The sequence below is a fragment of the Chelonia mydas genome, chromosome 1 (genome assembly GCF_015237465.2).
Source record: "Chelonia mydas isolate rCheMyd1 chromosome 1, rCheMyd1.pri.v2, whole genome shotgun sequence".
Taxonomy (NCBI): Eukaryota; Metazoa; Chordata; order Testudines; family Cheloniidae; genus Chelonia; species Chelonia mydas.
This window is the reverse complement of record NC_057849.1, coordinates 122,580,805-122,607,849: the sequence shown is the minus strand read 5'-3', so window position 1 is coordinate 122,607,849 and position 27,045 is coordinate 122,580,805. Positions and strand designations below refer to the sequence as shown.

The 27,045-nt window shown below is 39.1% G+C and overlaps 1 long non-coding RNA gene across 2 annotated transcripts in view; it reads right to left on the bottom strand.

The window, feature by feature from the left end:
- LOC119565214 overlaps positions 1 to 27,045 on the bottom strand; it is a 49,959-nt gene that overhangs the window by 6,102 nt on the left and 16,812 nt on the right. The window contains exon 1 of one of the 2 annotated variants that reach the window (XR_006284461.1): positions 8,853 to 8,962. The exons of the other annotated variant lie outside the window; for it this stretch is intronic. This is a non-coding gene — a long non-coding RNA (uncharacterized LOC119565214). Of the gene's footprint in view, positions 1 to 8,852; positions 8,963 to 27,045 lie in introns of those variants that run through there. 2 annotated transcript variants of the gene reach the window in all.

Sequence of the window (27,045 nt, the reverse complement as noted above, 5' to 3'; positions counted from 1 at the left end):
CCAGGCCAAACCTGAGTGGCATTGAGACTACTTGCACCAGGTAACAATACCTGCAGTGGGGAACCGGGCCTAGATACCCAGAACCGGAGCTGCTGCTGCGAGGTGAGTGGACACAGGGCTCACTCTTCAACTTCCTCTACCCCTCTCTCACTCCCCTGCCCTCCTGTCTGCACCAGGCCTGTGACCCATCTAGAACCTTGTTTGGACCCCCCATTTGCAAAATAATATCCTAGAAAATAGCATATCTTGGTGCTCTCAAAATGTAAAAGGAAGGTTATATGTAAGTTGTTATATGTTTTACACAGCAAACATGGGTGGGTGGGGAAAGTACAAATTTACATTCCATAGTACACTTCTTATGTTGTAGCTTTACTTCTGGTTTCTAAAACTAATGTTATTTATTACAGCACCAGTGCTTGCCCCTGTAGAAGTATTGTGATTTTTAAGTTCTGTCTTTGTGACACTCTGTACCTCAAAGCAACACCCTGGAACCCCCATATTCACCACTGTCATATAATTATTATATGTTTTGTACAAAGTGTGCCTTGTGAGGGATCATTTAAAAAGTCTTAAGTGGATGGACATTTGTATCCTCTTGAATTGTATGTGCTATCATTGTATGTGGAGTTATGAAGTTTTGCTATGTGTTTGTTACTGAAATATGCTGTGAGGTTGGGAACTCCCACAATCAGCCTTTCAGGTACAACACTGTACAACAGCCTTCCTTGCTGATGGCCCATTAAAGAGAATCCATTATCCCAGGAACTGTATGCAATGAAGACTTCTTAGAGAGAGCACATAGACACTGGAGACTGCTTGATCGACATCATAGCAAAAGAGCTTTCCAGCAAGCTGGAAGAAACTATAAAAGAAAGGGAAGTGACATCATGATTTGGCCTTACTCCCACTACAACTCAACACTTGGGAGCACATCTGAAGGACAAAGCCTTTGAACTGGGGATGGTGGTCCCAGGCTGAAGGAGAGTTCCAGCCTGTGGATTGAAGATCTGTGACCTGTTTGTACCATCTACCAGGGTGAGACACTGCTTGATTCAAATCCTGTTTAGTTTACAGAACTCAGATTGCAAATTTACTTTTATTTCTTATGTAACCAAGTTTGATCTCTACACGTACTACTTATAATAACTTAAAATCTATTTTTCTGTTGTTGGTAATTATATTTTACCTGAAACAGTGTGTTTTGGTTGAAGTGTTTGGGAAATCTCAACTCAGTTTACAAAGGATAGTGTGTGTCTTCTCCACATTGAGGGAGGGACAGACAGGGTAATGAACTTACTCTGGTTAGGCTTTTGACCAGTGCAGGACAGTACAGTTATGGGGTGCAAGGCTGGGGAGCTGGGGGGAATTGGCTGCTGCATCTCTATTGTTGGTTCATGAGTGGCTGGGAGAAGCATTCATGTAACTCAGTTGGGTGTATCCCTGCCTGTGGATGTCTGGGTAAGTGCAGCGCCTGACAGAATATTGTAATTTGACAACAGCATCACAGTGTGAGAGGGATAACCCAGGTTAGTGGAACAGAGGGCTTAGTGGTCCCACAGTCCAGGTTGCACCCCGGGAACTCTGTCACAATCTTCTCCTAGGTGACACAGAGGGAAGAAGTGGCATATATGCACCCATCACCGTGGTATCTGGCACAATATATAATATAGTAATGGATCAATCAGAAGTGCCCAGTTGTAAGAAGATAACTAAATTACATACAGAGAAAGAAAACCAGAAAATGTTAGACAGCAAAATAAAGATCTCTCTTAATTAAAATAAGGTTAGATAAATTGGGGCCTGCAAATGGTGACTTATGTGTTTGTCATATGACCACCACGTGCTAGCATCCCCTTGGACATGACAGATTTCAGCAGAAAGCTCTTAGTTTGTGTTATGTTGACACAAACCCACAGAAGTTAGATAAAAAATATAAATACTCTTGCTAGAAAGTGACAATGTCATACTACTTTATTTCTTAGAATTCAGAACAATAACACACGCAAGAATCCCAATACAGTGGAAGAGAAAACAGGCTGCTACCTAAGGCAGAGAGGCACAACTCACCTCACTTTGCTTTAAGCTGGCTCTTTCCATCCTGACTGCCCACATGCTTTGCTACAGAGCCCCCTAGCCAGCAAGCAAGACCATGAAACATCCACCACACTTAAAGCTATAGCTTACAATTCAAACACAGACAACCAGGAGCTTCACAGATGTCACCTATCATGGCCACTTGAAATTTCACAGAACCAGCAGAGACAGAACTCATGTTTTCCTACTCCATTAGCATCTGGTAGCAATATAGACCCTCTGACTGCAGCTTATTAAAGAAACACTACTCTTGTTTATGTCATGTTCCTAAACAGTGGAAACAAGTCTTCTTTCATTTTGTTTGAATCCTGTCAGAAGTGCCAATCTGTCTTATCATCTTCTTCACCTCCTGCTGAGGTCCTTCATCCCAGGTATGGCATGAAGGGGCCAGTTTATTTTCAAATTTTGGCTCATTTTTCTTTGTGGATTCAGGCAACAGAGCAGTCTCCAGGGTTTGAACAAGTTACTCAACAGCTTTCATTAATACCTCTTCCAACTGCAACTAGAAAGGCACAGGCAATCATAGAATACTTTCTTTTCAAGACAGTCTACCCACCAACTGGTAGGTCCTTCCCTGACAGCTCTAAAATAGGATGTAACCAATATGCACTGTCATCAGCTACATCTATTCTATAGCTCGAAGGCGATGTCTTGCAGGAATCATACTGCCCTTTGGAAAAACTGGGCATCAGTGAGAGACTTCACTGTTGTGTTGTTGCACAGAATTAAAGATGAACCTCTTCTGTTAAAATATGTAGTTTTACCCAATGTCATGGAACAGTGATGCCAAGAACACCCCCAGAGCTATCAGGATGGGGGCAGGAGGAACATTTCTATAAACTCCAAGGGCAAGTGATTAACAAAACCTAGATTGGTACTAAGCAGTCGACTAAGAAAAAAGAATTAGAGCAACATTGAAACTTTTGCCTCCTGACTGAGTATATAAGCGTAAAATTCAAATTCTATAGACTCTAAAGGCCATCTATATACTGGAGTTATCTTTGTCAAAGACTCTTAGAAGTTAGAGATAGAGAAGATATGGTCACACTTAAAAAGTTCCTTCTTTCTTGAGAGATATTACTGGTGCCAGTGGGATTCTCTCAAGAGGTAGAATCATTCAAACAGAATGAACTCTTAAAGGGGAGTAATGTAGTCCACCTCCCAGCTAATATAGGATTAGAGTTTTAATTAGTCCAAGTGATAGGGATTTTCTCAACATTTCTTTGGAAACTATACTACAGCCTTAAAGTGCTACCATCAGGTATATTTTCTTGATTTTCAGCCTGAATTTACTCTTTCTTTAGTTCAGCTCATTGTCTATAGTTCTGCTGTCTTTTACTACCTAAAATAATACGCCTCCCTCCTTCAGATATTGGTGAACCATTAATATGTCCTCCGACAGTTACTGTTTACACATTTAACTTTTACTCTTTTCTTGTAAACTAGGCCTTCCAACCCTCACAAAATTTTTGTTCTTTTTCTCTGAAGTGCATCCAATGTATCAATCAATATCATTCTGACTGAGAAATTCCAGTAAATGCACACAATGTCCAAGACATCAGCACACAGACAACATATAGAGAAGGTTGATGACATGATTTCTGTGCAAGTAGCCTGTAACTATACAAAGTGGTGTAGGGCTTTTTTACTATTTGCTGTCACTCCAAAGCTTCTCTACATTCCTGGTTTCTTGCCTATCTATATTTTGCATTGCAATATTTTTCTGCATGTGTATCACATTTTTCCAAGTTGAACCTTTCTTCTGTCTATGTGTCTATGTCCCTATTTATTATTTCTCTGTGATAGCTACTGTTTGCAACTTTTTCCAGTGTAGTATCATCAGTTCATTGTAAGCTATAGCTTTAATTAAAATGTGGTCTTTAACATTCCACTCATAGCTTTCACTAAAAGAGTTCTTCTTCCAGATCTCTTTAATGACACTTAAAATAAATAACACCTAATACACACCCCTTTGGTACCTCACTAGACACGTGAAGCTACCTCAATACTTGATTGTTTATCATAGTCTTTGAACAGTCTTCAAACCACAGAACAGCATGTCAATTCAAACCAAACTGAATTAATTTTGAGAGTCCAGTTTTCATGAGACTCCATATCAAATGCTTTAGAGAGACAGGGTGGGTGCGGTAATATCTTTTATTGGACCTTGTTTCTCTAATATCTGGGGACTGACACAGCTACAACTACAACTGCATACATCAAATGCTTTAGAAGAGTGCAAATATATTGAATCTATCACCATTCTATTTAGCTGTTAAGTCCCTGATCCTTCAAACACTTACACACATGCTTAACTTTAAGTCCCGATGAAGTCAATAGGACTTCTCATGCTTACAATAAGGCATGTGTGTAAGCACTTGCAGGTTTGTGCGCTAATTTTGTAATTCAACAGCAGATCTAAAAATCATGGGCTCTTATTGTGCATGGGTCCATCAACTCTGGAAGTTGAATGCACCCAGGGCACGATCCAAAGCCCACTGAAGTCAATAGAAAGACTCCTATTGCACTCAATGAGTGTTGCATCAGCCCCCAAATCTCTTTTTTAAAAAATGCACAGAACAGTCAGCGGAGAATAAGAATCCATTTTGTTCAGTCATCCAATTAAGAAAGCATATGTGAGTTAACAAAGGAGTTGCCAATACTTAGGCACTAATAACCTTAAAAAATAAGGTCCTTAAGGGAAAAGACTGGTAAAAAGTACTTGAGAGTTCTGTACAATTATCTCTAGTTACAGCATACTGAAACTCAACTACTTGTTAAAACTAACGTTCCCCTCCTAGAACAGACAACTGCTTTCTTGCTAACGTTAATGTTAAACTTACAAAAAGAAAGACCAAAATATTAAAGGAAATAGGTCAGTAGCAGACAGACTCATAGGCTTTTTAAGACTTCTATAAAACTATCTTCGACTTCCCCAATCTCCGCTTTTTAAACTTCAGCATCATGAAAGCAGCATCTCACAGTAGGACAGGGATTTTTTAAAAATATATATATATATATAAATTTCTTCAAATTTGACATGTGAAACTAAACTAAAATACCCAAGTCTATTAAAACCAAGGGGCCTTCCAAAAAAAGAGGTCAGCAGTAGGGATTTTCTATGAAGAGAAGCAGGGAATCATCAACCAATTTACCGACGACTTTGTTCACAGCCCCTGCCACCTCTCCATTTCAAAAAGCAAAGACCAGATTATCCTTGTTCTCCAGCAGTGGATTTGACATCTCCTGCACCAGGACTAACTGATGATGAGCTGTGTCGTTAACATAGTGCCTTTTGTTGAGATAAATGGCTCATGGCAGGGATGCTAGCTGAGGGTGACGGATTCTCTTGCATCCTCTACAACAAGAAGACTGATTCTAATCTTTTGAAGTCACCTGTCAATGGACTCATTAGGCAAGTGGATAAAATAAAATGTTTATAGATGGACAGGAAAGAAAAAAATCAGCACAAGCGTGTCTGGATAGAGAAATTTTTTCAGATAATGTATTGAAAACAGATCAAATGGGGGGGAATTTATACACACACACGCATATACATACACATATACACACACACATATATATCAGGGACAAATCCTGTCTGCTTTTTTCAAAAGAGTAGTCTCCTTAAAGTCTAGAGCGTATGTCCTGCCTGAGTATGATGGGCAGGATTTTTCCCATAATTTCTAGTTAGCAACCTTATCTCTGTCATCATTCCATTCAGTACAAGAAAAATAATGAAATTTGGAAGAGAAAAAAAATAGAGAAACATTTACTTGTAAAGATTATCTTCTCTGAAATGGGTACGTGGCTTGACATTTGTTCTTACCTTCATAAGCTCTGAAATGCAAAAATGCATTTACTAATTATATGTATAAGCCTGTTTACAGAGTTGCAGGCCAGTTTGTTCTTTCACAGAAAGACTAATCCTGTTTCCATTAAAGTAATTTTGCCATTGGATTCCATGGATACAGGACCACACTCATGTTGTATATGAAAAAAATATTATTACTTTTGTAACAAGTGAACTACAATCCCAAACTCCCTTTCAATTTCAGTCCCGCTTAGTACAAAAAAGAGGCATTTTCTATTTGATCTGAGGCCTTGTTTCTGGCACAGATGCTAAATAAGGACAAGCTTCATAATGCTAACTAATACTAAGGAGGGTCTATATGTTTGGTGTTTGGAAAATTCTCTATGCATCCATGAGAAAAAAATCTCATTAATTTCTGTATTAATTCTCTCATGCTTTTTTAAAAATAGAAATGTTTAAGAAAGAAGTTATTGTGAACTTACTTTTCTCTTTTGTCATGTACAATAGTCTGTAGAGAGGTAAGATGGTCTGAGTGACTTGTTGAGTTAGCTCAGATTAGTTTCAATTTTATGGCCTTGTCATATATGTATTATATTGCCTATTTACACAGGCTTTTGTCCTTTACAGGATTTTAATTCTTACAGTGAGAAAAGTATGCTGATTAGTGGAATGTGTGTGTGTGTGTGTGTGTGGTGTGTGAGAGATTATTCCTATTTGAAAAAAAAAAGCAAGAATTAAAGGTTCTCTGTAAAATAAGTGACTTTACATATTTAAATATACATCTGGTAAATATGCAGGGTTTTTTGTAGGGCATACCACATTATTTCAAGCTTCTGTTGGTTTTAGGACTGGTGAGAAAGTAACAAGGGGCCTGCTCCAGCTCCCACTGAAGTCAATGGGAATCTTTTAAGTGACTTTAGCTAGAGGTGGATCAAACCGAAGAGAAGGAAGCTTTTAACTGGGAGATAAGTAGAGGCCATTTGGGTGTTAAATCTTAGCTCAAAATATTTTTGTACTCTCTTTTTGTAATTGGAAAGTAGGTTGGGTTCTGGCCAGCCCTTATCCTGACTGAACAATACAAGTGTTTTGTTCACTACACTCCCATTTTTTGTTATCTATTTTCACAGTATAGCTGTTCTCTAAGGGAAGCCATGGTAACATCTTATCTGAACTGTCTCTCTTTAAATTTCAATTATGAGTCCCTTTTTCTATAGGCAGTGTGGAGCTATCAATAGACATTCAAGCAGACATTATCTACACCAATAAAGACTGTATACATTACAATCTAATCCCTTTACAGTGTATTTCATTTACTGCACAAACTCAATTATCTGGATTGCTCTATTATAGGAATGGCCCCATAAGACCAATTTCCGAAGTCTTGCATATATTTACAGAACATAAATTGAAAACTTCCCACTTGTTATATTAGAACAGTAATTTCTTTGGCACTTGATTATCTAAACAGATCACACAACCTTTGTCCCCAGTTAGCTTGGATAATCAAACTTCAAGTTTGTATCTTTTGGCATCCACTTTCTCCCTTACAATACAGTAGATTGTGTTAGAACAGCATGCAGGACACGGAAAAATGTGTCCACTGCTCACTTCTCCCAACAGGTAATACCAGATAATTTAAAGACGAATAGATTTATTTGGGCATAAGCTTTCATGGGTAAAAACCCCACTTCTTCTCCATGCCTCTGAAGAAGTGGGGGGTTTTACCCACAAAAGCTTGTGCCCAAATAAATCTGTTAGTCTTTAAGGTGCCACTGGACTCCTCCTTGTTTTGGTGGATACAGATTAACACAGCTACCCCTCTGATACTTGGTACCAGATAATTTGTTTTGGCAGGTAATAACTTTAACATATACCACACTTTTAAAACAAAGATTACTGTAAATGTCACTTTGTGTGTGTACATTAAACAATATCAGTATTCTGAGTCAATCTAAACATAGGCCTTAATGTTACCAGCCCCTCCATATATTATTTAACAACAACACCTCAGGTAGTCCAGCTATTAATATGCTCTTTCTTCAATGACCAACACAAATGCTGATTATTCAGTCCAAAGCTACCAAATATGCTACACGGTAATATATTTATTTAATTAATTAATGTTGTACTTTCAAGTCAGATCAAGCAGCTGGGTATAATGTATGGGCCTTCTGTGTGATTTTTTTTATATATATATAATTGGGACATTATGTATATTAATTCCATGGTGACCCAAAGTGGCTAGAATTGCAGCATTGAAAGGAGAGTTATCAAAGGTGTGTACTGCTTTTTGTTGGCAAATCTATCCTTTAGGACTGAATCCGTGCTGCAAGAGTTAGAGAAAAGAACTTGGGTTTACCCCCAGCAATTACATTAGGTCCTCCCCCCCACCCCACACCTATATACTATAGGCCCAGGTTTTAAAATTAAGTAACAGATGGACTTTGCAAACAAACTAATTTCAAAGCAAAGTTCTTAAAATACATTGAATATACAGTTCTTTTTTGTTTAACAATTAAATGATCAGTGAACTATCAGAGATATTGAGCTAATTTCCATCTCATGTTTCAGAAAGTGTGGTTATTTCCACAGTATCCAATGGACGACCTTGAATACATCAAAAGAAACAGATCTCCTCCCCCCAAAACACTTAAAAGTCCTTCATTAGCCTTCCTTGAATTATTCAGTAGAGCTACAACCCACACCGCAGAGGATACCTAAGTATCTGGAATGAAGTCTGTGCAGCTATGAGGGGCAAAGGGAGGAATCTTCTTCCCCAGACAATGGAGCAAAGGTAGAGAAACTCTACAGAGCCTACCCCAGCCCCAGCTCCCCAGCTCCAACCTTTCTCCAAACTTTCCATCCTCATGCCCTGCCCCCCCGCTCCTTGTCATGCTGGACTCCTGTGCTCTATACCAATCTGTACCTCCTTGCTTCCTCTTACCTGCAATGGGATTCTCCCAACTGAAGACAGGTCTCTCTCTAGGGCCTGGTATCCTCATAGGGGACTTGAGGCTGCAGAGTGCTGAGGACCCCTGGAAGATGCCATGTCCCTTCTACCCCCACTGAAGCCAATGAGAGTTGAGGGTTCTGAGCACATCGCAGGATCAAATCCAGGGAGAGGGAGTATAGGCTGGCCACACCCTTTCTTGTTGCTGATAAGGGGGATCCTCACTGAGATTTCCTTTGTTAGACCCCTGCCTCCTGGGGCTTTTTGTTGGAGGCCATTGATTTTAATGGCAGCCGAAGGAGCTCAGAATCTTGCAGGTTCAGGACCAAAGTAAACATATGACATTCTCTTGTAAAGAGGTTGATCTGTAATTTTAAAGGACAAAGGCAGGGGCTCAGATGCCGAGCTCTGACATGCAGGCAAATTGTATTCCAGTTGTTCAAATAACAAGATAAAAAGTGGTCAAGGAAACCTTCTCCAAAATGGTGTAAGGGTCATCACCAGCCACTACACCTGACCCCGTGCAAGGTAGGAGGTGCGCACCCCACACCTTCTGAAGGCTGGGCTCCCCAGAGCTCTGGGAGACATCGTGCCTGCGCTTCCTCACTACCTGCACGATGGGGATGTGTCTTCCCGCCACCACTGAGCCTTTACAGTGTGGTCAGTTTCACAATTATATATCTGGTTTTTGTGTCTAACTTACACTTTGGCTGCACAGACAGGACAAATCTGCACTGAATCAGCAGAAGCTTTCTGAAGTTTTAAACCTGTCTCTTTTATCCTCTCTTAGATGGGATTCTTTTCCTGAATAAAGGCTGCTGGATGAGGCCCATTACTCTTAACAAATATAATACTATCCAGTTTATTTATATGATGTTCTTTGCTAGATGCTGTTTTATTTTTATTTTTATTTTTTTCGTATTACAGTAGCAACTAGAGGCCCCAACCAAGAACAAGGCTTCCTTGTGCTAAGCCCTGTACAGACACACAGTAAGAGATACATTTTAAATGTATAATTTGCCTGTGTGTCCTGAAGAGCTTACATTCTAAATAGACAAAGAAAGGGTGGAAAGGGAAAAGGAAGCGCAGACAATTGCCTAAGGTCAATACAACAAGTCAACAACAGAGCTAGGACTAGAACCCAGGTTTTCTCAATTTGTTACCCAATCCACCCGCCCACACAGCTTTTTGAATAATTAATGTCCCACGGTCTATTCAGACATCTTAGTTTGTGTTTTTGTTCTGCAACCTGTAGATTCATATCTAACATTAAAAAAAGTCTGCTCCCGACAGCTGCACAAAGCCTTTTGAATGGATGTTTGGGTATATTGGAGAGTCTGCACCTTTTATTTCTTCTACCTCTGACCCAGAGGAAAAAAGAACAACATTGAACACATTTCCCTCTTCAGTGCAATTCGTTCTTGAATGTCATTACTCTGAAAACAAATGGCCATAGAAAAACCCTCCTTTGTTGACCAGGAAAAGAATGTGTGCACATTCTTACATGGAATATATACAGGAAATCATTCACAAACGTTCAAAGGCACTGATGAGCGGGAAGCAGGAATAGCATTCCTAGGGTACTAGCACATGAAAGTCTGGTCAGATCAGTGTAGTATATTATACAAATGTGACACAAAAATGTTCAGGGATTATACTTCCTTCACTGTATCATATTAGCACCTCATCATCTCAGCCTACCACAAACAGATGCTAACACGATAGAAGAAGGGAGCTAGAATAGACTGAGATTTCTGTAGCACATTAGTAGCGTACACAGTATGATGTATTTACAGACACGCGGCGCAAAAATTACTAATCGATGCAAAACCAAAACACTATCTTTAAAAGAGTGTTTACAATGTGATACACAGCAAAGAAGTGAACTATGATGGGGAAAACGTCCTGCATCTCCTCCAGTACTATTAAGGCACTGTGGCATGTACTGAACAGATTTATTGGGTCTCAGCTGGTACTGGAAATATACTGTCCTGTTACTGGTGCATTTCTTTGCTCTATGTTAGTTTAATATAGTTTTAGGGCATACATGTCCTCAGGTTATATTATGTTAGTAGATGACAGATATCTTCATACTCCAATTGGATCCTTTCTTTCCAAGTCAATTTGGCTTTAGTAGAAGTTCAGAGGAAACTGAGAAGCATTAGCAATGTGCCAGTCCAATCCCAGTGAAATCTGTGGGGAATCTTGATTCAGTAGAGTTCCTTTCTTGTGTTCAACCCTTAAATACTGTGATACCTTCACTACACATGCACAGCAGCCATTATGAAAGCTCTTTTTTAAAAAAAGAGGCAGAAAACAACGTGTATGCATACACTCGCTTTTGTGCACGCAAGACAACTTTTGCATTAAACATGCACTTACTTGATGTGCAGATGCAAATTCAGATCATATGCAAAAATGCACGTGAATGTTTGAGGATGCTTTTTTCCACATGTGCAACAGATAACATTTTCAGCTGCTGAAAAATGTGGTCATCAATTTTGGTCTCAGTTATTAATGAACGAACAGCAAAAGACACTGAGTTGGACTAAGTTCCAAATGTTGCTAGTTTAAAAAAAATTGGGATAAATATAAATAACAGATAAAAATCTCTCTTTCTGAACAGTTATTATGCCATGCTGTCAGTGTTGTATGCAGTGTTGTTGTAATTGTGTCAGTCCCAAATATTAGAGAGACAGGGTGAGTGAGGCAATTTCTTTTATTGGACCAACTTCTATTGGGGAGGGAGACACGCTTTTGAGTTACACAGAGCTCTTCTTCGGGACTAGGAAAGGTACTAAGGGTGTGACAGCTAAATACAAGATCGGAGAGACAGTACAACATAAGTAGTTAGCTGTCAGTGTGGTAAGCATTTGATTACACAATCCTGGAGCTGGGTCCACTGTACCCATGTGCATATACATAGGTCATAAATTTTGTCAAGTTAGGCTTTTCTAAAATTCTTATATGCTTTTTAAAATAGAAGTAAGAAAAATTGAGCTACACAAACCCATTGTGTTTTTTGTTCTCAGGCAACAAAAAAACGATCTCTGATCTATTCTAGCAGAATTGTAGGGAAAAACAGATTTCCTCCTAGCCTAAAAATATAAAGAAATTTTGCACTGATCTGCATTCATCTCAGCAGAAACTCCAGGTTGAACAGAACCTGGTCTGTTCAAACTTGAATACTAAGTTTCAGCCCCAAAGGATATATTTCCCCCCAGGGTTATAAATAGGGGTTTATATGGGAAGTCCAGACACAAACTTTCTTTCTTAATGTTGAAAAATTGGCTCACATAGCAGCTGAAATTCCACCATGTGTTCAGATATGTTTATTTATAAAGTATGCCCTGCTACATTATTTTCTAATGCAAAACAAGAAGGTACTAATAGAAAACCTACAGTTGCTGGTGCAATAACAATAATAATTATTTTAATTTCTATAGCACTTTTTATTTAAGGCTCTGAGACCCCTGTGAGATAAGTACAGTATACAGGACCTGATCTGAATGGTATCAATGGGAATTTTGCAGTGGATTTCAATGGGAGATAGGTTGGGTCCATATGGATCATTTCACCCATCACCTCTCTCTTTCTTATGCCACCTCTAATCAATTCCCACTCTTGCTAATGCTGGTTCAACTACACTGGTGTTAGTAATTTTGGGAGCTCTAGTGTAGCCAGGCCTCTGGCAATCTTAATAGGCTCTGTTAGGCCTCCTTGGAGCAGGGTTCCATGCCATTGTATTAAAATGTTGGCAACAGCTAGGAGTTTGGCCGGATGAGGGCTATCAGTGTAGATTGCACCAGTGCTGCGGAGCCGGTGTTAGCACCGTGCAGCCCAGACCCCAAAGCGTTTTTTTCCCCCCAAGTCCAGTTTCGAAATGACCTTATTGGGTAATTCCTCAGCCTAGGTCTCGCTTGTTTGGTAAGCGACTCATTGTCCTCTCCTATGCTCCATCAAGCATTAGTTCAGTACATACCCTGCAGAGCTGTACCTTACCGAACAGCCAGTTTCATGTGGAGTAGAATAAGAAACGATATGCTAAAAATAATTTTTCCTCTCCAAGCACAGTTGGCCATCACGAGGCAAGACAATTGAAAAGGGAAGTAACGTGAGTTTTCACGGGAGTGACTGTCTTACTCTGTGTTTGTACAGGGCCTAGCATCATGGGACCCTGCTCTGCTTTGGCGCTAGCTGTTGTACCAGTATGTCTCTGAACTCACACTTTCCCTACATTTTGGCTGTGATGCAAACGCACCCCTGTAAAAGCAGAATAGTATCCAGGTCTCCTGACTCCGTTTCTCAGTCCAGTGCTATAGTAAAGTGGTCATCAAGGGGTTAACTTGGTTACTCAGAGTATTATGGGTTGGAGCCAGGCTCTGTCTCTCCCTTGGTTTCATCAGTGGGTGTTCTCTGCCCCCCACCCCATCCCTTGTTAGTAATTGAATAAAGCATCATGTTCCCATCCTGAGTGCATTGCTTAAAGGAGTTATCCTTTTACCAAAAGTTCCTAGCACATTTTCCACTAAACCACACTGCTTCTCCAATCAACTTTTCAAAATGTTATGATTTTGTATTTAAATTATTGAGAAAAGGAGGTAAGATTAAGGGAAGAAAAAAAGTGACTACATATGGCTAAAAAATCAAATTAAAAAGAGAGTGGCAGTGTATATGGCCAGTGACCTCTCAACAATGGAATCCATTCTCTCTGTCATCCAAGACTGATGAATTTCAAGGCATGTTGCCAGGTCTATCTATTTACAAAGGCTATTTCTGAGGGGTGGTTTGAGTTTTGCTTGTATTTGGGGAGGGCTTTTTTTTTTTTTTTTTTCATATTAGTTGACATGGTGTCCATTCATTAATGAAGGAATCTGGTTTTACAGTTTTTGCATGTGTGCCTAGAAGTCACCTTGGGCGCATTTTTATGAATTAGAAAAATAAATTAATTAAAATTATTTTCTCCAGGGAATCTCACCACCTGAAATAACAATTGTTTTCCGTGCTTATTTAGATTGAGGTTGTCATATGGCAGTATTTCCACCTTGGCCTCAAAAGCACTGTAAGCCCATAGGCAGGAGTCAGATTCTGTGGTAATGAGGTCCTAGACAGACAGACACAAAGATAGCAATCACTTCTAAATTGCAGACTCATGATTTGATCTGACTATGTTTGGTCTCCCTTTTTTGTTCACTTTTCTGAAAACATTCATGTAACCATGGTGCCACACTTTCATTTTGTAAATAACCCTTAGTCATGTGAATGCAAGACTAGAGTGTGACCCATCCTACATGCCCATACAGTGGATGAAGTGAATATATGAGGCCCTCCTTTTCCCCTCTGTGCTGCCTACCTAGACCAGTAGTAGCTGCACGGGGTGGGAGGAAAATGAGCAACCTCTACAAGGTGCGGTGACGTGGCTCTGCTCACCGACATTCCAGCCAGTTGCAGATGTGCTGGGATGCTAGGGCTCATACAATGTTCCACATTGCAGACACATTCCCCAGTGCTACCAGCTGTCATGATTTTATCTCACATGATCTGGTGTTTTTATCAAAGCCCCAGATCCTGGATTCATGGGATTATGAAAGAACCCCAGTTTTCATTGTTTTAAAGGTAAGTTTTTGGTCTTCATACTTGACTATAACTTAGCAGCTCACAAACCAGAAGACAAATAAACTGAACCTAAAATTTATTATTTTTAAAGATCACATGGTATTTAATATGCCCTGACTCATGATTTTTTTAATGCTTTAGGTTAGCAATAATATCTCAGCCACCACTGTACAAGGAACTAACTACTTTTTAATCTGGGGCTCAGTTATATTGTTAACTATGTCTTGAGCAAAACGGGACAGTAAAAGGTTTTAAATGTCCCAAAATTCCCTTAGGCCAGCTTATTTTCTTTCTTTCTCTACCTTCCTAATGTGTTTCCTACATCTCAATGTTTTCTTCAGGCACTTCCTCTGTTTCTAAAGGTTAGGTTCTCCAGTGGGGGGAACAGAAGCCATACCATGTGACAACCAACTCAGTCCCAAATGCCAAATATTCAAAGAAGTATTCACTACACACCAGCCATGAAAACCCTTAGGTCTCAATATTACAGCTGGTCAAAAATATAAAAGTCAAAATTTCTAATTTTCAAAAAAATTCCATCATTCAATAACCTGGTTGAAAACCAGAAAAATATTTTTGTCAAGTATTTCAAAAATATTTTGCAAAATAAATTAAAATTTTGAAAAATTATTTTTGAACAGTTCTTATAGATATCTCCCTGAAATCTGTGGTGAATTGTAGTGAATATAGTGAACTAACTTGTAACAATCATGACTAGATTCCAGGCAATGTGCAAGCAGGGTAAAAGGTCAAATAACCGTTTACATCTCTGTACATAAGAAAAGCCACTGATTTTGTTCCTGTTCCTATGCAATTTTAACTTTTAAAATATTTTCTTAAATACTTTTCTAGAAGTATATTTGATGCTAGTAAGGAATTGAAATGAGTAAGACATATTGTTAAAATTTCCAGAATACATATTTCACAGACATACTCTATTATCTCTGCAATCACCTTTTCAGATTTACATAGAGAGAGAGGTAATTTTTAAAATTTTCTTAATTTTTAAATATAAAGATGGGTGGATAACTGGCAATAGATAATGTATTCAATGCATTTCACCACTTTTTCTGATTGTATAATGTTATGATTTTCTCAGACATTTGATATTTTAAACTTCTATGCTACATTTTCCATCAATTTTGTTTGTTCTGTGGCATATTATTAAAATACGAAATTTGAACCATATTGTTTGTTTTGATTGGTCACATATGTCACAGGGTACTATTCTTGTTCTCTTATTGGATATGCATAAACCTTGTAAACAATGGTATAAATGCTCATAGAAACCAATTTAAATCTTCACTTTTTGTGACAGATCAAACATACAAGCTTCATGTTTTCTTTGCATGAGCAAACTAGATTGTTCAAATGTTAATGGAAAGTTCACTCAAAAGGGCAATGAACACAGCTGAAGTTAATCCGTTTAAAAAAAAATCAAAGCAATGTTCGTAGAATTTTTTTTGGCAGTATTCACCCAGATCTATTTTTAACACCAAATACAGCAAAAGAGAAACAGGAGCAACATTTTCTTCTGGAATCAGTTTAATCAATTATCTCTGTCTCTTTTTCTTTCTTATTTAATTACCCCTGTGGAAAAGCAAAGGGAATTAAAGCACAAAATAGCCACTCGGATCATTATGGGTTTAATTTAAGACCATGCAAGTGATCAAATTCAGAGATAAAGTGGAAATAGTTTCTGTATCCCACGCAGTAGTGCCTAGGCATTACATGGCACAGTGCACTGATTTAGGGAGGGAGTCAGTGCAAAGGCTGGATTTTCCAGTTTATATGGGCTCTCAGAATCCATTCAGATCCTAGGGGAATCCCTAAGGTTTCTCTGTGGGACCCACACCCTTTTCCAGAGGCAGAAGGCAACCCCTTTCCCCTCCCTCAGTTGATTAAACTATTTAGCAGAAAATTCTGCAAGGAAAACCTCTCATCTGTGGTCTCCTTCTTAATGGTTCCTGATATTAATCTGTTTTGGAAAAAAAGATTCCACAGAACTTTCTAATGCAAAACTCCCATTGAACTCATTGGTGCAAAGGTGAAGATGCACTGCCTTTCTCAATGTGTAAGAAAGTCTTCTCCCATTTTTGTATTCCCTTTTTCCCTGTCATATGTTTTTCTTCCACCTGCCATACAGTCATCCTTCTCCTAGTCAAAGGACTGGAATAGACACCCTTCAGGGACCACCAACATGGCTCTAATTGGATAGGGTCATTGCTGAATTATGGGAGCCACTGTTTCCCTTTAGGAACTAATCCTTCAGCCTTCCCAACTTTAGTTACCTTTCCTGGCTTGGGGCGTGAAGGACAAATTGGGAATGAATATAAGAAGGTCCTGAATGTCAATACAGAGATCACTATGCAATTGTGTTGCCTACACCAGCCACTGAATGCAGATTTTTTCTATTGCTGGCTGCCATGTGGACAAAATCTGTCAGACAAAACTTTTTTGCCCAAAACTGCAGATTCGAGTTGACTGAAATATTTTGCAAATTCATGTTGAATTTGCTAAATCGTTTCAGAAAAATATAATCTGAAATGTTTTGTTCCGACATTTTCAAAACCAAGTTTTTACATTTTTTCTTATTCTAAACAACTTTACATTTCAAATGTCAATTTTTTAAATTCCATGTTATTTAAAGAAAACAGAAAAATCCCTCAAAACCAAAACATTTTACTTTGGGTCCAGCAAAGCATTTCATTCAACCTGAAACAAAAAAGATTTGAGCTCTTTAGTTCGCCGAAATTTGAAAAAAAAATTAATTTCAGAATGGCCTGAATTTAATTTTTTTCGTGATTATTTGATTCTGTCATCAATCTGAAAAACTGGTTGTTTGCACATTTCTACAGCTGCATTTACTAAGCAAACTCCTAATGCACCCAACTTTTTTTCCAAGGAATCAGACAGAAGTATTATATTCAGTCAATGAGTATCGATACCATACAAATCTCCAGAAGTACTTCACAATAACATCCCAATGTTGCCACTTGTTGTGTATGTCTGGACTCCTGCAGTCACGCAGACCCCCACTGAGGTCAGTGGGGCTCCAGACAGGGGCAGGATTCTGCCCATGAGCAATATGTCTTAATCACTTTTCTGAATGCTTTTGCGTTAAACCAGCATGCATCCTGTGCTCTTTATTCTTTTCTTGTTGCTACTGGCACTGAAGTTTCATTAAAGAATTTTGGTATTAATTAGAGCCTTGTTCGCTTTCCAACCCCCATTATATTTTGGTGAAAGGACTACATAGGTGAAATAAGTAATGCTTTTTTATTTTTAAGTCTGCAGTCGCCACATCTCTAAGGCTCCAACACTAGTGATTAGAGATCTGAAGACAAATCACTTAACCTATTGATTCTCCCAGTAGAGGGCATTAAACTTACACTGATCCAGCCTTAGAACTGATAAATGGCACACTATTGCTGTATCACATTACTGCAAATATGAAAGTGCTTATACGGCTGCATGATCTGAGATCTGTGAAGATGGACAAGGGTAAGTATTTTGTATTAATATCAAAAGAAGTTGTGTAAGAGGATTTTTTTTTCAGCCATAGGTACTAAAAAAAAAAAATTCTTTGGGGCTTCATATGCCATAACAATGAAAATCAGATCCAGCAAGCCTTTTAATTTCCTTATTGTGTTATTTAAGCAATAAGACATGACCAAGTTTGTGTTATGCTGAGGTATTGCTGTGCCTCGGGTGGGTTGTGTTAGGCATGAGGCCGAAACCCAGGCGCCGAAGCCACCTGAAAAGAGATGTCCCAGCATAAATTGTATTTTTAGCATTATCCTGTAGACCTCTGTAAATATTATTAGGAATAAAAGAAAAGAATCATGACACTAAAAAAATCCCAAAAGGATCTGTAGACAAATTAAAGTATAAGCAAGAAAAACACACCTCTGTCAATTAATTTTTTTTTTCATATTTATTTTCCACTAGAGTGGATTGGTAAATTTTTTCCAGTGAAAAATTTCAAAAGAAATGAAACATTTTCCTGTTTTAAATGGACATTTTCCTGTTTAATAACAAAACAAATGAACTTTTTTTAGCATGAACTGAAAAATATTTGGTTTTTGATTTTGAACCCTCCCATAATTTTCATTTTTTGTTTGTTTTTTATTAAAAAAACCCAACAACACAGGACATTTTGAAAGAAACAATGTTTTCCACAAAATATTTCATTTAGAAAAAGGGTGTTTTTCATCCAAAAATATTTGACTGTCTTTGATTATCTATTTTATTTTTTCTTTATGATCTATTTTCCACCTTTTATTGTATCCTGGTTAGGAAGTGGCCCTTTCTTCCTGCTCCTCCCATTTCCCTCTCTTAAATCCTTCTCCAGAAATCCTTGGGGCAGATTAATGGAGCTGTGACACCTAACACCAGCTGAGGATCTTCCCCCTCCTATCCAGCTTGGGTATGTTCTGTTGAGAGCATGTTCTCTCCTGGAAAAATTGTCTTTTTTGCTTTTGGAAAATGGCAGTGCCTACCAGTGGCTCACAGAGGTACTTTCATGTCAGGGACAGGCACAATCTCCACTGTGTCTCTGCTAAATAGTTGAATCAAAAGTACTTTATAACATAAGGGCCCGATCCTGCAAACACTTATGCAAGTGAATAGTAACTCATGTAAAGCTATTAATGTGTGTAATGTTTCCAGAATGAGGGCCTTAGATTTTACATTTGTTTTACTACCTAATTTATACCAGCAAAGCCTCCCAGAAAAGGGGGACTAGAGACAGGTGCAAAAAGCCTGATGCTGCTTCCACTGAGTACCCAAAATGCTCAGTGATTTCACTGGGAATTTTAGATGTGTAAGGAATACAGGATCAAACCCTGATAAATATTGGAAGCACTAAGGGGGAAGTAGACAAATGGGGAGAGGCCTGCAAAGTGAGATAGAGGAAGGGAGAAGTGAACTCACAGGGAAGAGGCTAGGGACATATAAGCATAGTAGATGGGGGGGGGGGGGGAGAGGGGGAGGGAAGGAGAAATAAGAAATAAGAAACGTTGGGAAATCAAAATTGGTCAATTTGGTTTAATTACACAGCACTTATTGAGTAAAGGATAATTAAAAAATAATTGTCACTGCAAAATAACAACAACAACAGTGCTCTGCACTTCGATGGCTTCTTTACTCCAAAGACTTTGACTAGTCGCTGGGCGTTACTTTTTTATTGCAATTGGAGCCAATCAGACCTCTAATTTATTATTCGGATAGGTAAACAAACCCTGTTCTGCCTCAGTATTGTGCTAAAATAGTGTCATGGTCTATTCCAATTGCTGGATTGTGTCCACCATTTTATAGTGATTTTTAGGGGTGTGTGCAAAGAAGTATGTGGAGAAATTAATGGACACACTAACTTTTAATAATTCACAGCAATGGGCATAAATAAAAATTAGCTTATCCTTGTCCTGCAGTCAGTGTAACATGAAGAAACTGTCTTGCAAGCTATCCTGGTAGCTATTTATGTTAGTCAAAGACAAAGTACACGATGTGCTTTTAATTATAGCTGTGCCACTCTCACTGTGATAGATAAAGTTGTGTCAGCACTTCCATTACAAAACCCTATTTTTAGGGGTTTATAAGTCAGCTGTTAAAATTCGCTTTAGGCTGAAACTTGGCATGCAAAGTGTCAGCCTTCAAGCACTATTTCATAAATATGAAAAAAACCCCAAAACTAACTTTTGGTCACTTTATTTTACAGGAAAGCAGTTTTTAACACTGTCATTTCTAACTCAGAAAAAGTTTCATTATTCAAATTCTACAGTCTCTATATAATCCGTGCTATATTTTTAAAAAATAGTTTAGCTTTTATTCATGGTTGCAGATTGACTACTATCCACATGCTGTAACTATTTTTAATCATGTTTGTAAGCATGTATTCTTATTTATATTTGTATGGCCCATGCTATGGACCTTGAGAAGAATAGTAAATGATAGGACTTGCAGCGCCTAGGCAAAAACACCAACAGCTGTTCTCTCACTACAGCCACACAATCTGGAGTATGTTATTCCACTTATTAGCATTGTTAATGTTTAATAATAGCGGCATTCATTCTTTGCATGAAAAATACACCATAACTAAATATGGGCTTGCTGTCTTCAGTCCTTACTCAGGCAAAAGAACCAGTGACACCAATGGGAGCAAGAGAAAGCCCTGAGATTTCAATCTGTGAGCAAAATTCTGTCCTCAGATGCTTGTGAGACTTCCACTCATTTTAACAAGAGCTCCATGCACACACCAAAGGACCTTGCCCTAAGTTTAGGGGACAGCATTTCAACAGCTGGGAATGAGGTTCCGATTCCAATCAAATGATTCCATTAGTCCTGCTCATTTTATCATATACACTAACAGAGATTAGCATGATGGATTGAAATGGTCCACTGAGTTATTAATAAGATGCTTTTTGTTTGCATCATGGCTATAAATATTTTTACCCTCCTGAGTGCAATGGTTTCTTTTTGCCCAACCCATCAGGTGACTTATATGTGCCTTTAAAAAAATCTATAAATGTTACATAGCTTCAAAACATTCCAACATACTGAAGAACTATGCATTTCAAATAATGTATTTACTGTCTCCTGGTGATTTATGTGTTGCTGTGCACCTTTTAAAAACGACTAAAATACTTTTGATATCGTAAGAGCTCAAAGATATTCTTTCCAGTCTTTAAGGCAAATTTTACCTTCATGTATACATGTACAGCCTTTATTCAAGTCAATGGGTAAAAATTAACTTATAGTGTTAATTTCATGGAAAGAATCATGAGACTTCTGTTGAGAACTGTGCATGTGTACGCAAGAGTAGAATTTGGCCCTATGTATTGTCCAAAAGTAAATGAACCTTTTAACATCATAGATAAATATTATGATCCAAATTCAGACCTAGTGCAAGCAGATGCAACTCCATTGATTCTAGTGGAGTGCTACCCACTTATTCCTCATTTAAATTTCGCTCTAATTGTATTTACACCTTTCTCAAGTGATAAAGAGAGAGAAAGAAATGGAATGAAAAAAAATGTACATTTAGACTTGGAAATATTATCAGTTTGATCCTGCAGTCCTTATAGAGGCAAAGCTCCCTTCAGTGGGACTTGTCTCCATTACCATTGCAGAATTTGGCCCTACGATTGTATCACAAACTCAAAACAAACAGGAAATTCAATGATAAGGCTGACTCATCCCCATCCTTAGTGAACAGTTATATTTTTTCCCCATCACAGCAGTAGGAGTTAAATCATGCATTTTGTTGCTCTGTGTCACTCACGGCTTCTACATTGCCCAGATGAAATATTTTGTATCCGATGCATTCATATTCATTCAAAGCAATTACCATGTAATTGTAACATAATTCAGAGAGGACAATAAAAGTCTATTGACAAAGGGGCTCCGCTCTCTCCCAATCATTTGTTCATTCTTGTTGTAAGCTGGAAAAATACTGATCTGCACAAATTCAGAAGAGCTAAGCTTCCTTTCCCTTTAATTCTAATGTGATGTATAATAAAGAAGAAAACAGCAGTGAGCCAGCACGATCACATCCAGTGCTAATAGCACGGAACTGGAATCTTGCTAGATGCAACAACAGTCAAGGAACAATAACAGGTGACCAGTTAATCAGCCCTGGCATGTAGACGACATGAGAGACTCTAAATGTTAAATCCCTCTTTTAAATAACCCTAAAACAAAACATTGGAGTAGCGCATTTTTAACAAGTTAATTCGCCCCCCCTTCCCCCTCCCCCTTTTAGATGGGAAGGGGTGTGGCCTGTTTGTTGTTGCAGATTTTTTTTTCTCCCAGACTTGGCTTGTTGCGCTTCAAATTGAAATATCCTGAACAGATGTAAAAACACATGTGAGCCACTGCTCACAAGCTGTGTAAAGCTTTGTTTCATCTGCTGATGATGTGAGCCTAAAGGAGATCTTTTTAAAATTTCATCACTATTCAAAAGGATAATTAATACGTACCCCCAGGCTTTGATTATGCTATACCCAGTGTGTACTGCTGGTACAAAAATAATGAGGCTCTCATCAGGCCGAATGAATACTTGCAGCAAACATTCAGTTTCCATAAGAAATTTAAGATTCAGCGGAGGTACCATGTAGGTGGCTTAATCTAATTTTAATTTGTAACACAATACAATAGATAAGATCATTTGTTTGTAACCAGCGCAGGCATTTTGTTTACATGAAACCCCAGTCAGCATTCAGCAGATGGTCTTTTTAAAGGCTTAATTGAAGTTTTCCAATCTAACCTTTTTTTTTTCACTGAGAAAGAGGAAAATACGACAAAAAATAAGAAATTACAAGGAGGCAGAAAGACAGCATTAAGACCATCTCGTGGGGCACGTATGGTTTGTATGAAGAGGGCACAGGTTTGCCACAGTATGCAGGTTTGATATAAGAAGAGGAGACAGAGAGGTCAGAGTTTTAAGCCTCTATTTTGGTGCTTGGATGGGGCACCGTGTCCTCTTTATATGTTTCTGGTGCGAAGGCCATGCCACAGCTAAATTGTTTCACAGCTACCAAGCTCATTAAATTAGCTCCCAGTTTTTCCAAAGACCGACTGTATCCGTCTCACTCTGGACTTCTCACAGGCTGATTATTTTGACTTTTGCACTTTCTACAATCAAGTTGTTTCTGCTGCAGCTCCATCCTGGTCTGCTCCTGCTGCCTCTGATATTACCACACTGACCACAATAAACACTTTCCCCCCACAGGCTCCAAGCTGCCTCTGGCAGCCTTCCAGTGAAATAGATTGGAATAAACCTTTCACAAACATTTAAATACTCTTCACATACTTTGTATCCGAAGTGTCTGACATTTTGTTTTTTAAAAATGAAATATAACATTTTTTCGGACTAATCCTGGGGAACGCACGGTGGGTGAATTTCACCCCAATGTGGAAGGCCAAGAGGTGCAGGGTTCTGCACCACTTATGCCTTGGGATGGGGAAACACTGATATAGTAGCCTTGCAGAAGAGCTAGCACCCCTCTGTGTGGCAAACGTAGGCTGGCCTAGAGGTGATGTTGTGGGTGGGCCAGGTGCAGGCTGGGAAGATGTCACAGAGCCAGAGGCCCTGTGCAAGTGATGGAAGAGGGGAGGAAGTGGGTACATATAGTATTACTCCATAGCTACCAGCATGTTTGTTATGTGAATGCAATTAGTCACACAGGACCTGATTCTGTTCCCGTTACTCAGAATAAATAGTACTTTGCTCTGAACAGGAGTACTCAAGATTAAAGTACTGTTCAATTTAAATAACAGGAGCAGAATCTAATTGATAGTAAGCAGCCTGAAAGCGGAAACTCCGGAGACTGTTTTTTATCCAGAAACTTCTTGATGACCATCACCATTTACAAATAATTATATGCCTGGTCCTTCCTATGTTATTTTATTTTACAGTCTTTCTTACAATATTACCCTGCTGATGGCTTATACCAATAGGGATAGGTATCAGTGAGAATGACAATTGAGACAGAAATTAGCTAGGGCAGGTAATTCAACTAGGGTAACTATCCATAGTCACATATGCAAAAATTGGAAACATAAATAGGCTCTTGCATAATTATTTGGTTTGGTTCACAAAGGGCACTTTAGAATCAGTATTGCAGTGCCTAACTTCAGGTGCCCGTCCACCTAGGGAGATCCACAGCCCTGAGTTATGCACCCAGTTATGCATACAATGCATGAGGAGAGTTAGACCCAAGAATGGGATTCACAAAAGCCAGCATGCTAAGTAGGGAGGTTCCCAAATTTAAAAATGTTGCCCTATATGCCGTTAATTTGAGGCTAAATCATGACTTTAACCCGTATGTCATGCTAGTGTACATACAGTGTCTCCTGTAGCTCAGGGGAGTGTGGTCATAGTGATATCTTACAGAAGTTGATCCATGTCACTGGCTGCAGTGAAGGATGATATACATCCATATACCCTTTCCTCCTGCCCTGCACACTCTTGTCCACAAGGAGTAAGCTAGCACTCATTTTCTGGGGTTAAACATTTTTTCAGCTGGCAGAAGTTTGCTTTCCATGAGACCATTTTCTTTCTTTACAATTGTATAAATAGAACCACCTCCTCCTACTCCTCCTGTGTTTTGTCCAGGGGTCCATTAGTCAGCCACTGAGAATGCCTCCTGGATTGGGAACTGCAGGTGAGATAGGCAGGAGAATGCCTAGTTTAAGGAGCTCACTGGGGCTTTGACAAGAGATGGGGGTCAGGATTTAGGTGGCTGTATGCATGCTCACTGGCAGATTTTCAGGTGCCATGGTGACTGTAAACTTAGTTGTCTAAGGAATTCAGGCAACTGCAGGGTAGGCAACAGCTGAGTGGTGGTTTTGAGGATCTAAATTGTGGACATAAGCCCCCAAAGTCATGAAATTCTTTGAGGCTTTAGGTTCCTAAATCTCTTTGTGGGTCTAGACCCTACATTTAGGTGCCTGGATCCCTGCTTAGGCACTGGACTTCAGTAGGAGCTGCAGGTGCATAATGCCTTGGAAGATAATCATTTAGGCACCTATATATCATTTTAGGTACCAAGGATCCAAGTCTGAAAATGTTGGGTCTAGTGCACTAAGTATCAAATACCTCTCTCAAATTGAAAGGAAACTTTGCATTAATTGTTTAATATAAACTATCTGAAGCATTGAATGTATGTTGAGAAGAATTCAAGTGTGTGTCTTTCTTGCCACAGTAAGGAACAACAGTCATTCATCTTCAGTATCCCTTGTGAAGTAACATATTGATCTAACAAGAGGGAGTAGAAAATGACATATGAGTAAATACATAAGAAAGTATTGTTTGTTTAAAAATCATTGCATCATTTGATTGTCCATGTGTTGAGAGACAGACAGTATGATTTAGACTGAAAGCCTTCTTCCTTAAAGAATATGAATGTTTGGTTTAAGATTTGTGACTCTTTCCAGGACCGGCTAGGAAGGGGGTTATGATTTTTTTGGTGTGAGATTCATTTAAATGGATTTGCTGGATGTGACACTCCGAAAGGTTAACCATTCTAACAAAGCTGGTTTTCATGATTGAAGCTTATTAAGCCCATAGGCAAGGCTTGGGCTCAGTGACTTCATGTCCATTCATGCTAACTTACTGCATCACTGGAATTGGGACTAAGATGCAGTTCTAATGCAACAATAGAACGTTTAGAAGAGGAAATTAATTTCCATAATATCAAATTGAGATATAATTTATCACATGAGCTCAAACATAAATAATGAAGCAGTGCTTGATAACTGGGGACTTCCAAAAAACTGGTAGTGTAATTGGCCACTGCCTACCAGAACGCAGAAGGACAAGGGGGCTAGAACAATTATTTTTACGCTGAATTTTCAGAGATCAAGTAAATGAAGCCGTTTTCTCTAGAAAGCAAGTAAAACTGCCTTCTGCTTAGCTGAGTTGACTAGCTAATCTATCTCCCTAAATGTATGTGCCTCATCCACCATTGGAGTATCAAGCCACCATTGCACACAGGAAATGGGAGAAGTTCCACAGGACTTCCATCATGTGATTTATCTCAATGAATCAGGTTTGAACTCAAAATTCATCATGAATCGCAACCTGATAAAATTAAAAACTATCCTAATATCAAAAAATAATCTCTGAAAAAGCTACTACATAAGTATCCGGCTTTATCAAAAGAAGGACAGGAGACACTTGATGTGCATTTAATCAGGGCGCAACTTTATTATTAAATGTCTGGGACTACCCAGCAGATACAAGTGTACGGTGCAGGCAACCCCATGTTCAATCAATAACTACCTAGGGGCTTCTTCCAGTCCCCCTTCATTTTCCATCCAGGTCTCCCAGCCAACCCATGGCTGGGCCTTATCATCCACCCCCGCCCCACATATGAGGGTTAAGGTGCGCTAGAAGAAAAGGGAGTTGGCTCTCTCCTGTATCAGTCATAGGAGCCGCAAACCTCCCCCCCCATTCTGTTCCTTTAACGAACCCCTCATTTTAAAGTCCTTTACCAAGCCGTTATCCGGTCACTGGAGGCCTTCCCTATGGAGTATCTGCACTGGACATCTGCCCCACACTCACATAATGAGTCGCAACATACATCCTAACCCCCTTTCCTCCTCACCATAACAAGCCCTCCCTGAACCCACTGTGAGGAAGGTGAAAAAACCCCACTCCAACGAGGCCAACTGGTGGTGAGGGAAAAATTCCTTCCCAGCTCCCTTTAAAAGGAGCAGCTAGCATGATGCCCACAGGAGATCCTGCCCAAACCTGGTACTTGCCACCTCAAGGGAAGGGAGGTTGAGTGCTGCTTCACCTGCTGTGTAGAGAAAGGGCTTCTCAGATCTGGACTTGCCACTTTTCAAGCCTTCCTCACTGCTACTCTTCCTCCTGCAAGCCCGGACAACATCCCTCCTGCTTAAGGTGTGGTGCGGTGCAGTCAATTTTGTGGACTGGAAAAAAACCTAGAGCAAATCATGAGTGGTTTGTGGGTTTGACATTGCACCAAGGCTGATCACAAATAACTTTCTTGGTTCAAGCAGGCCAATTCAGACAGCTCTGATTACTGTATTTTAAATGTATATG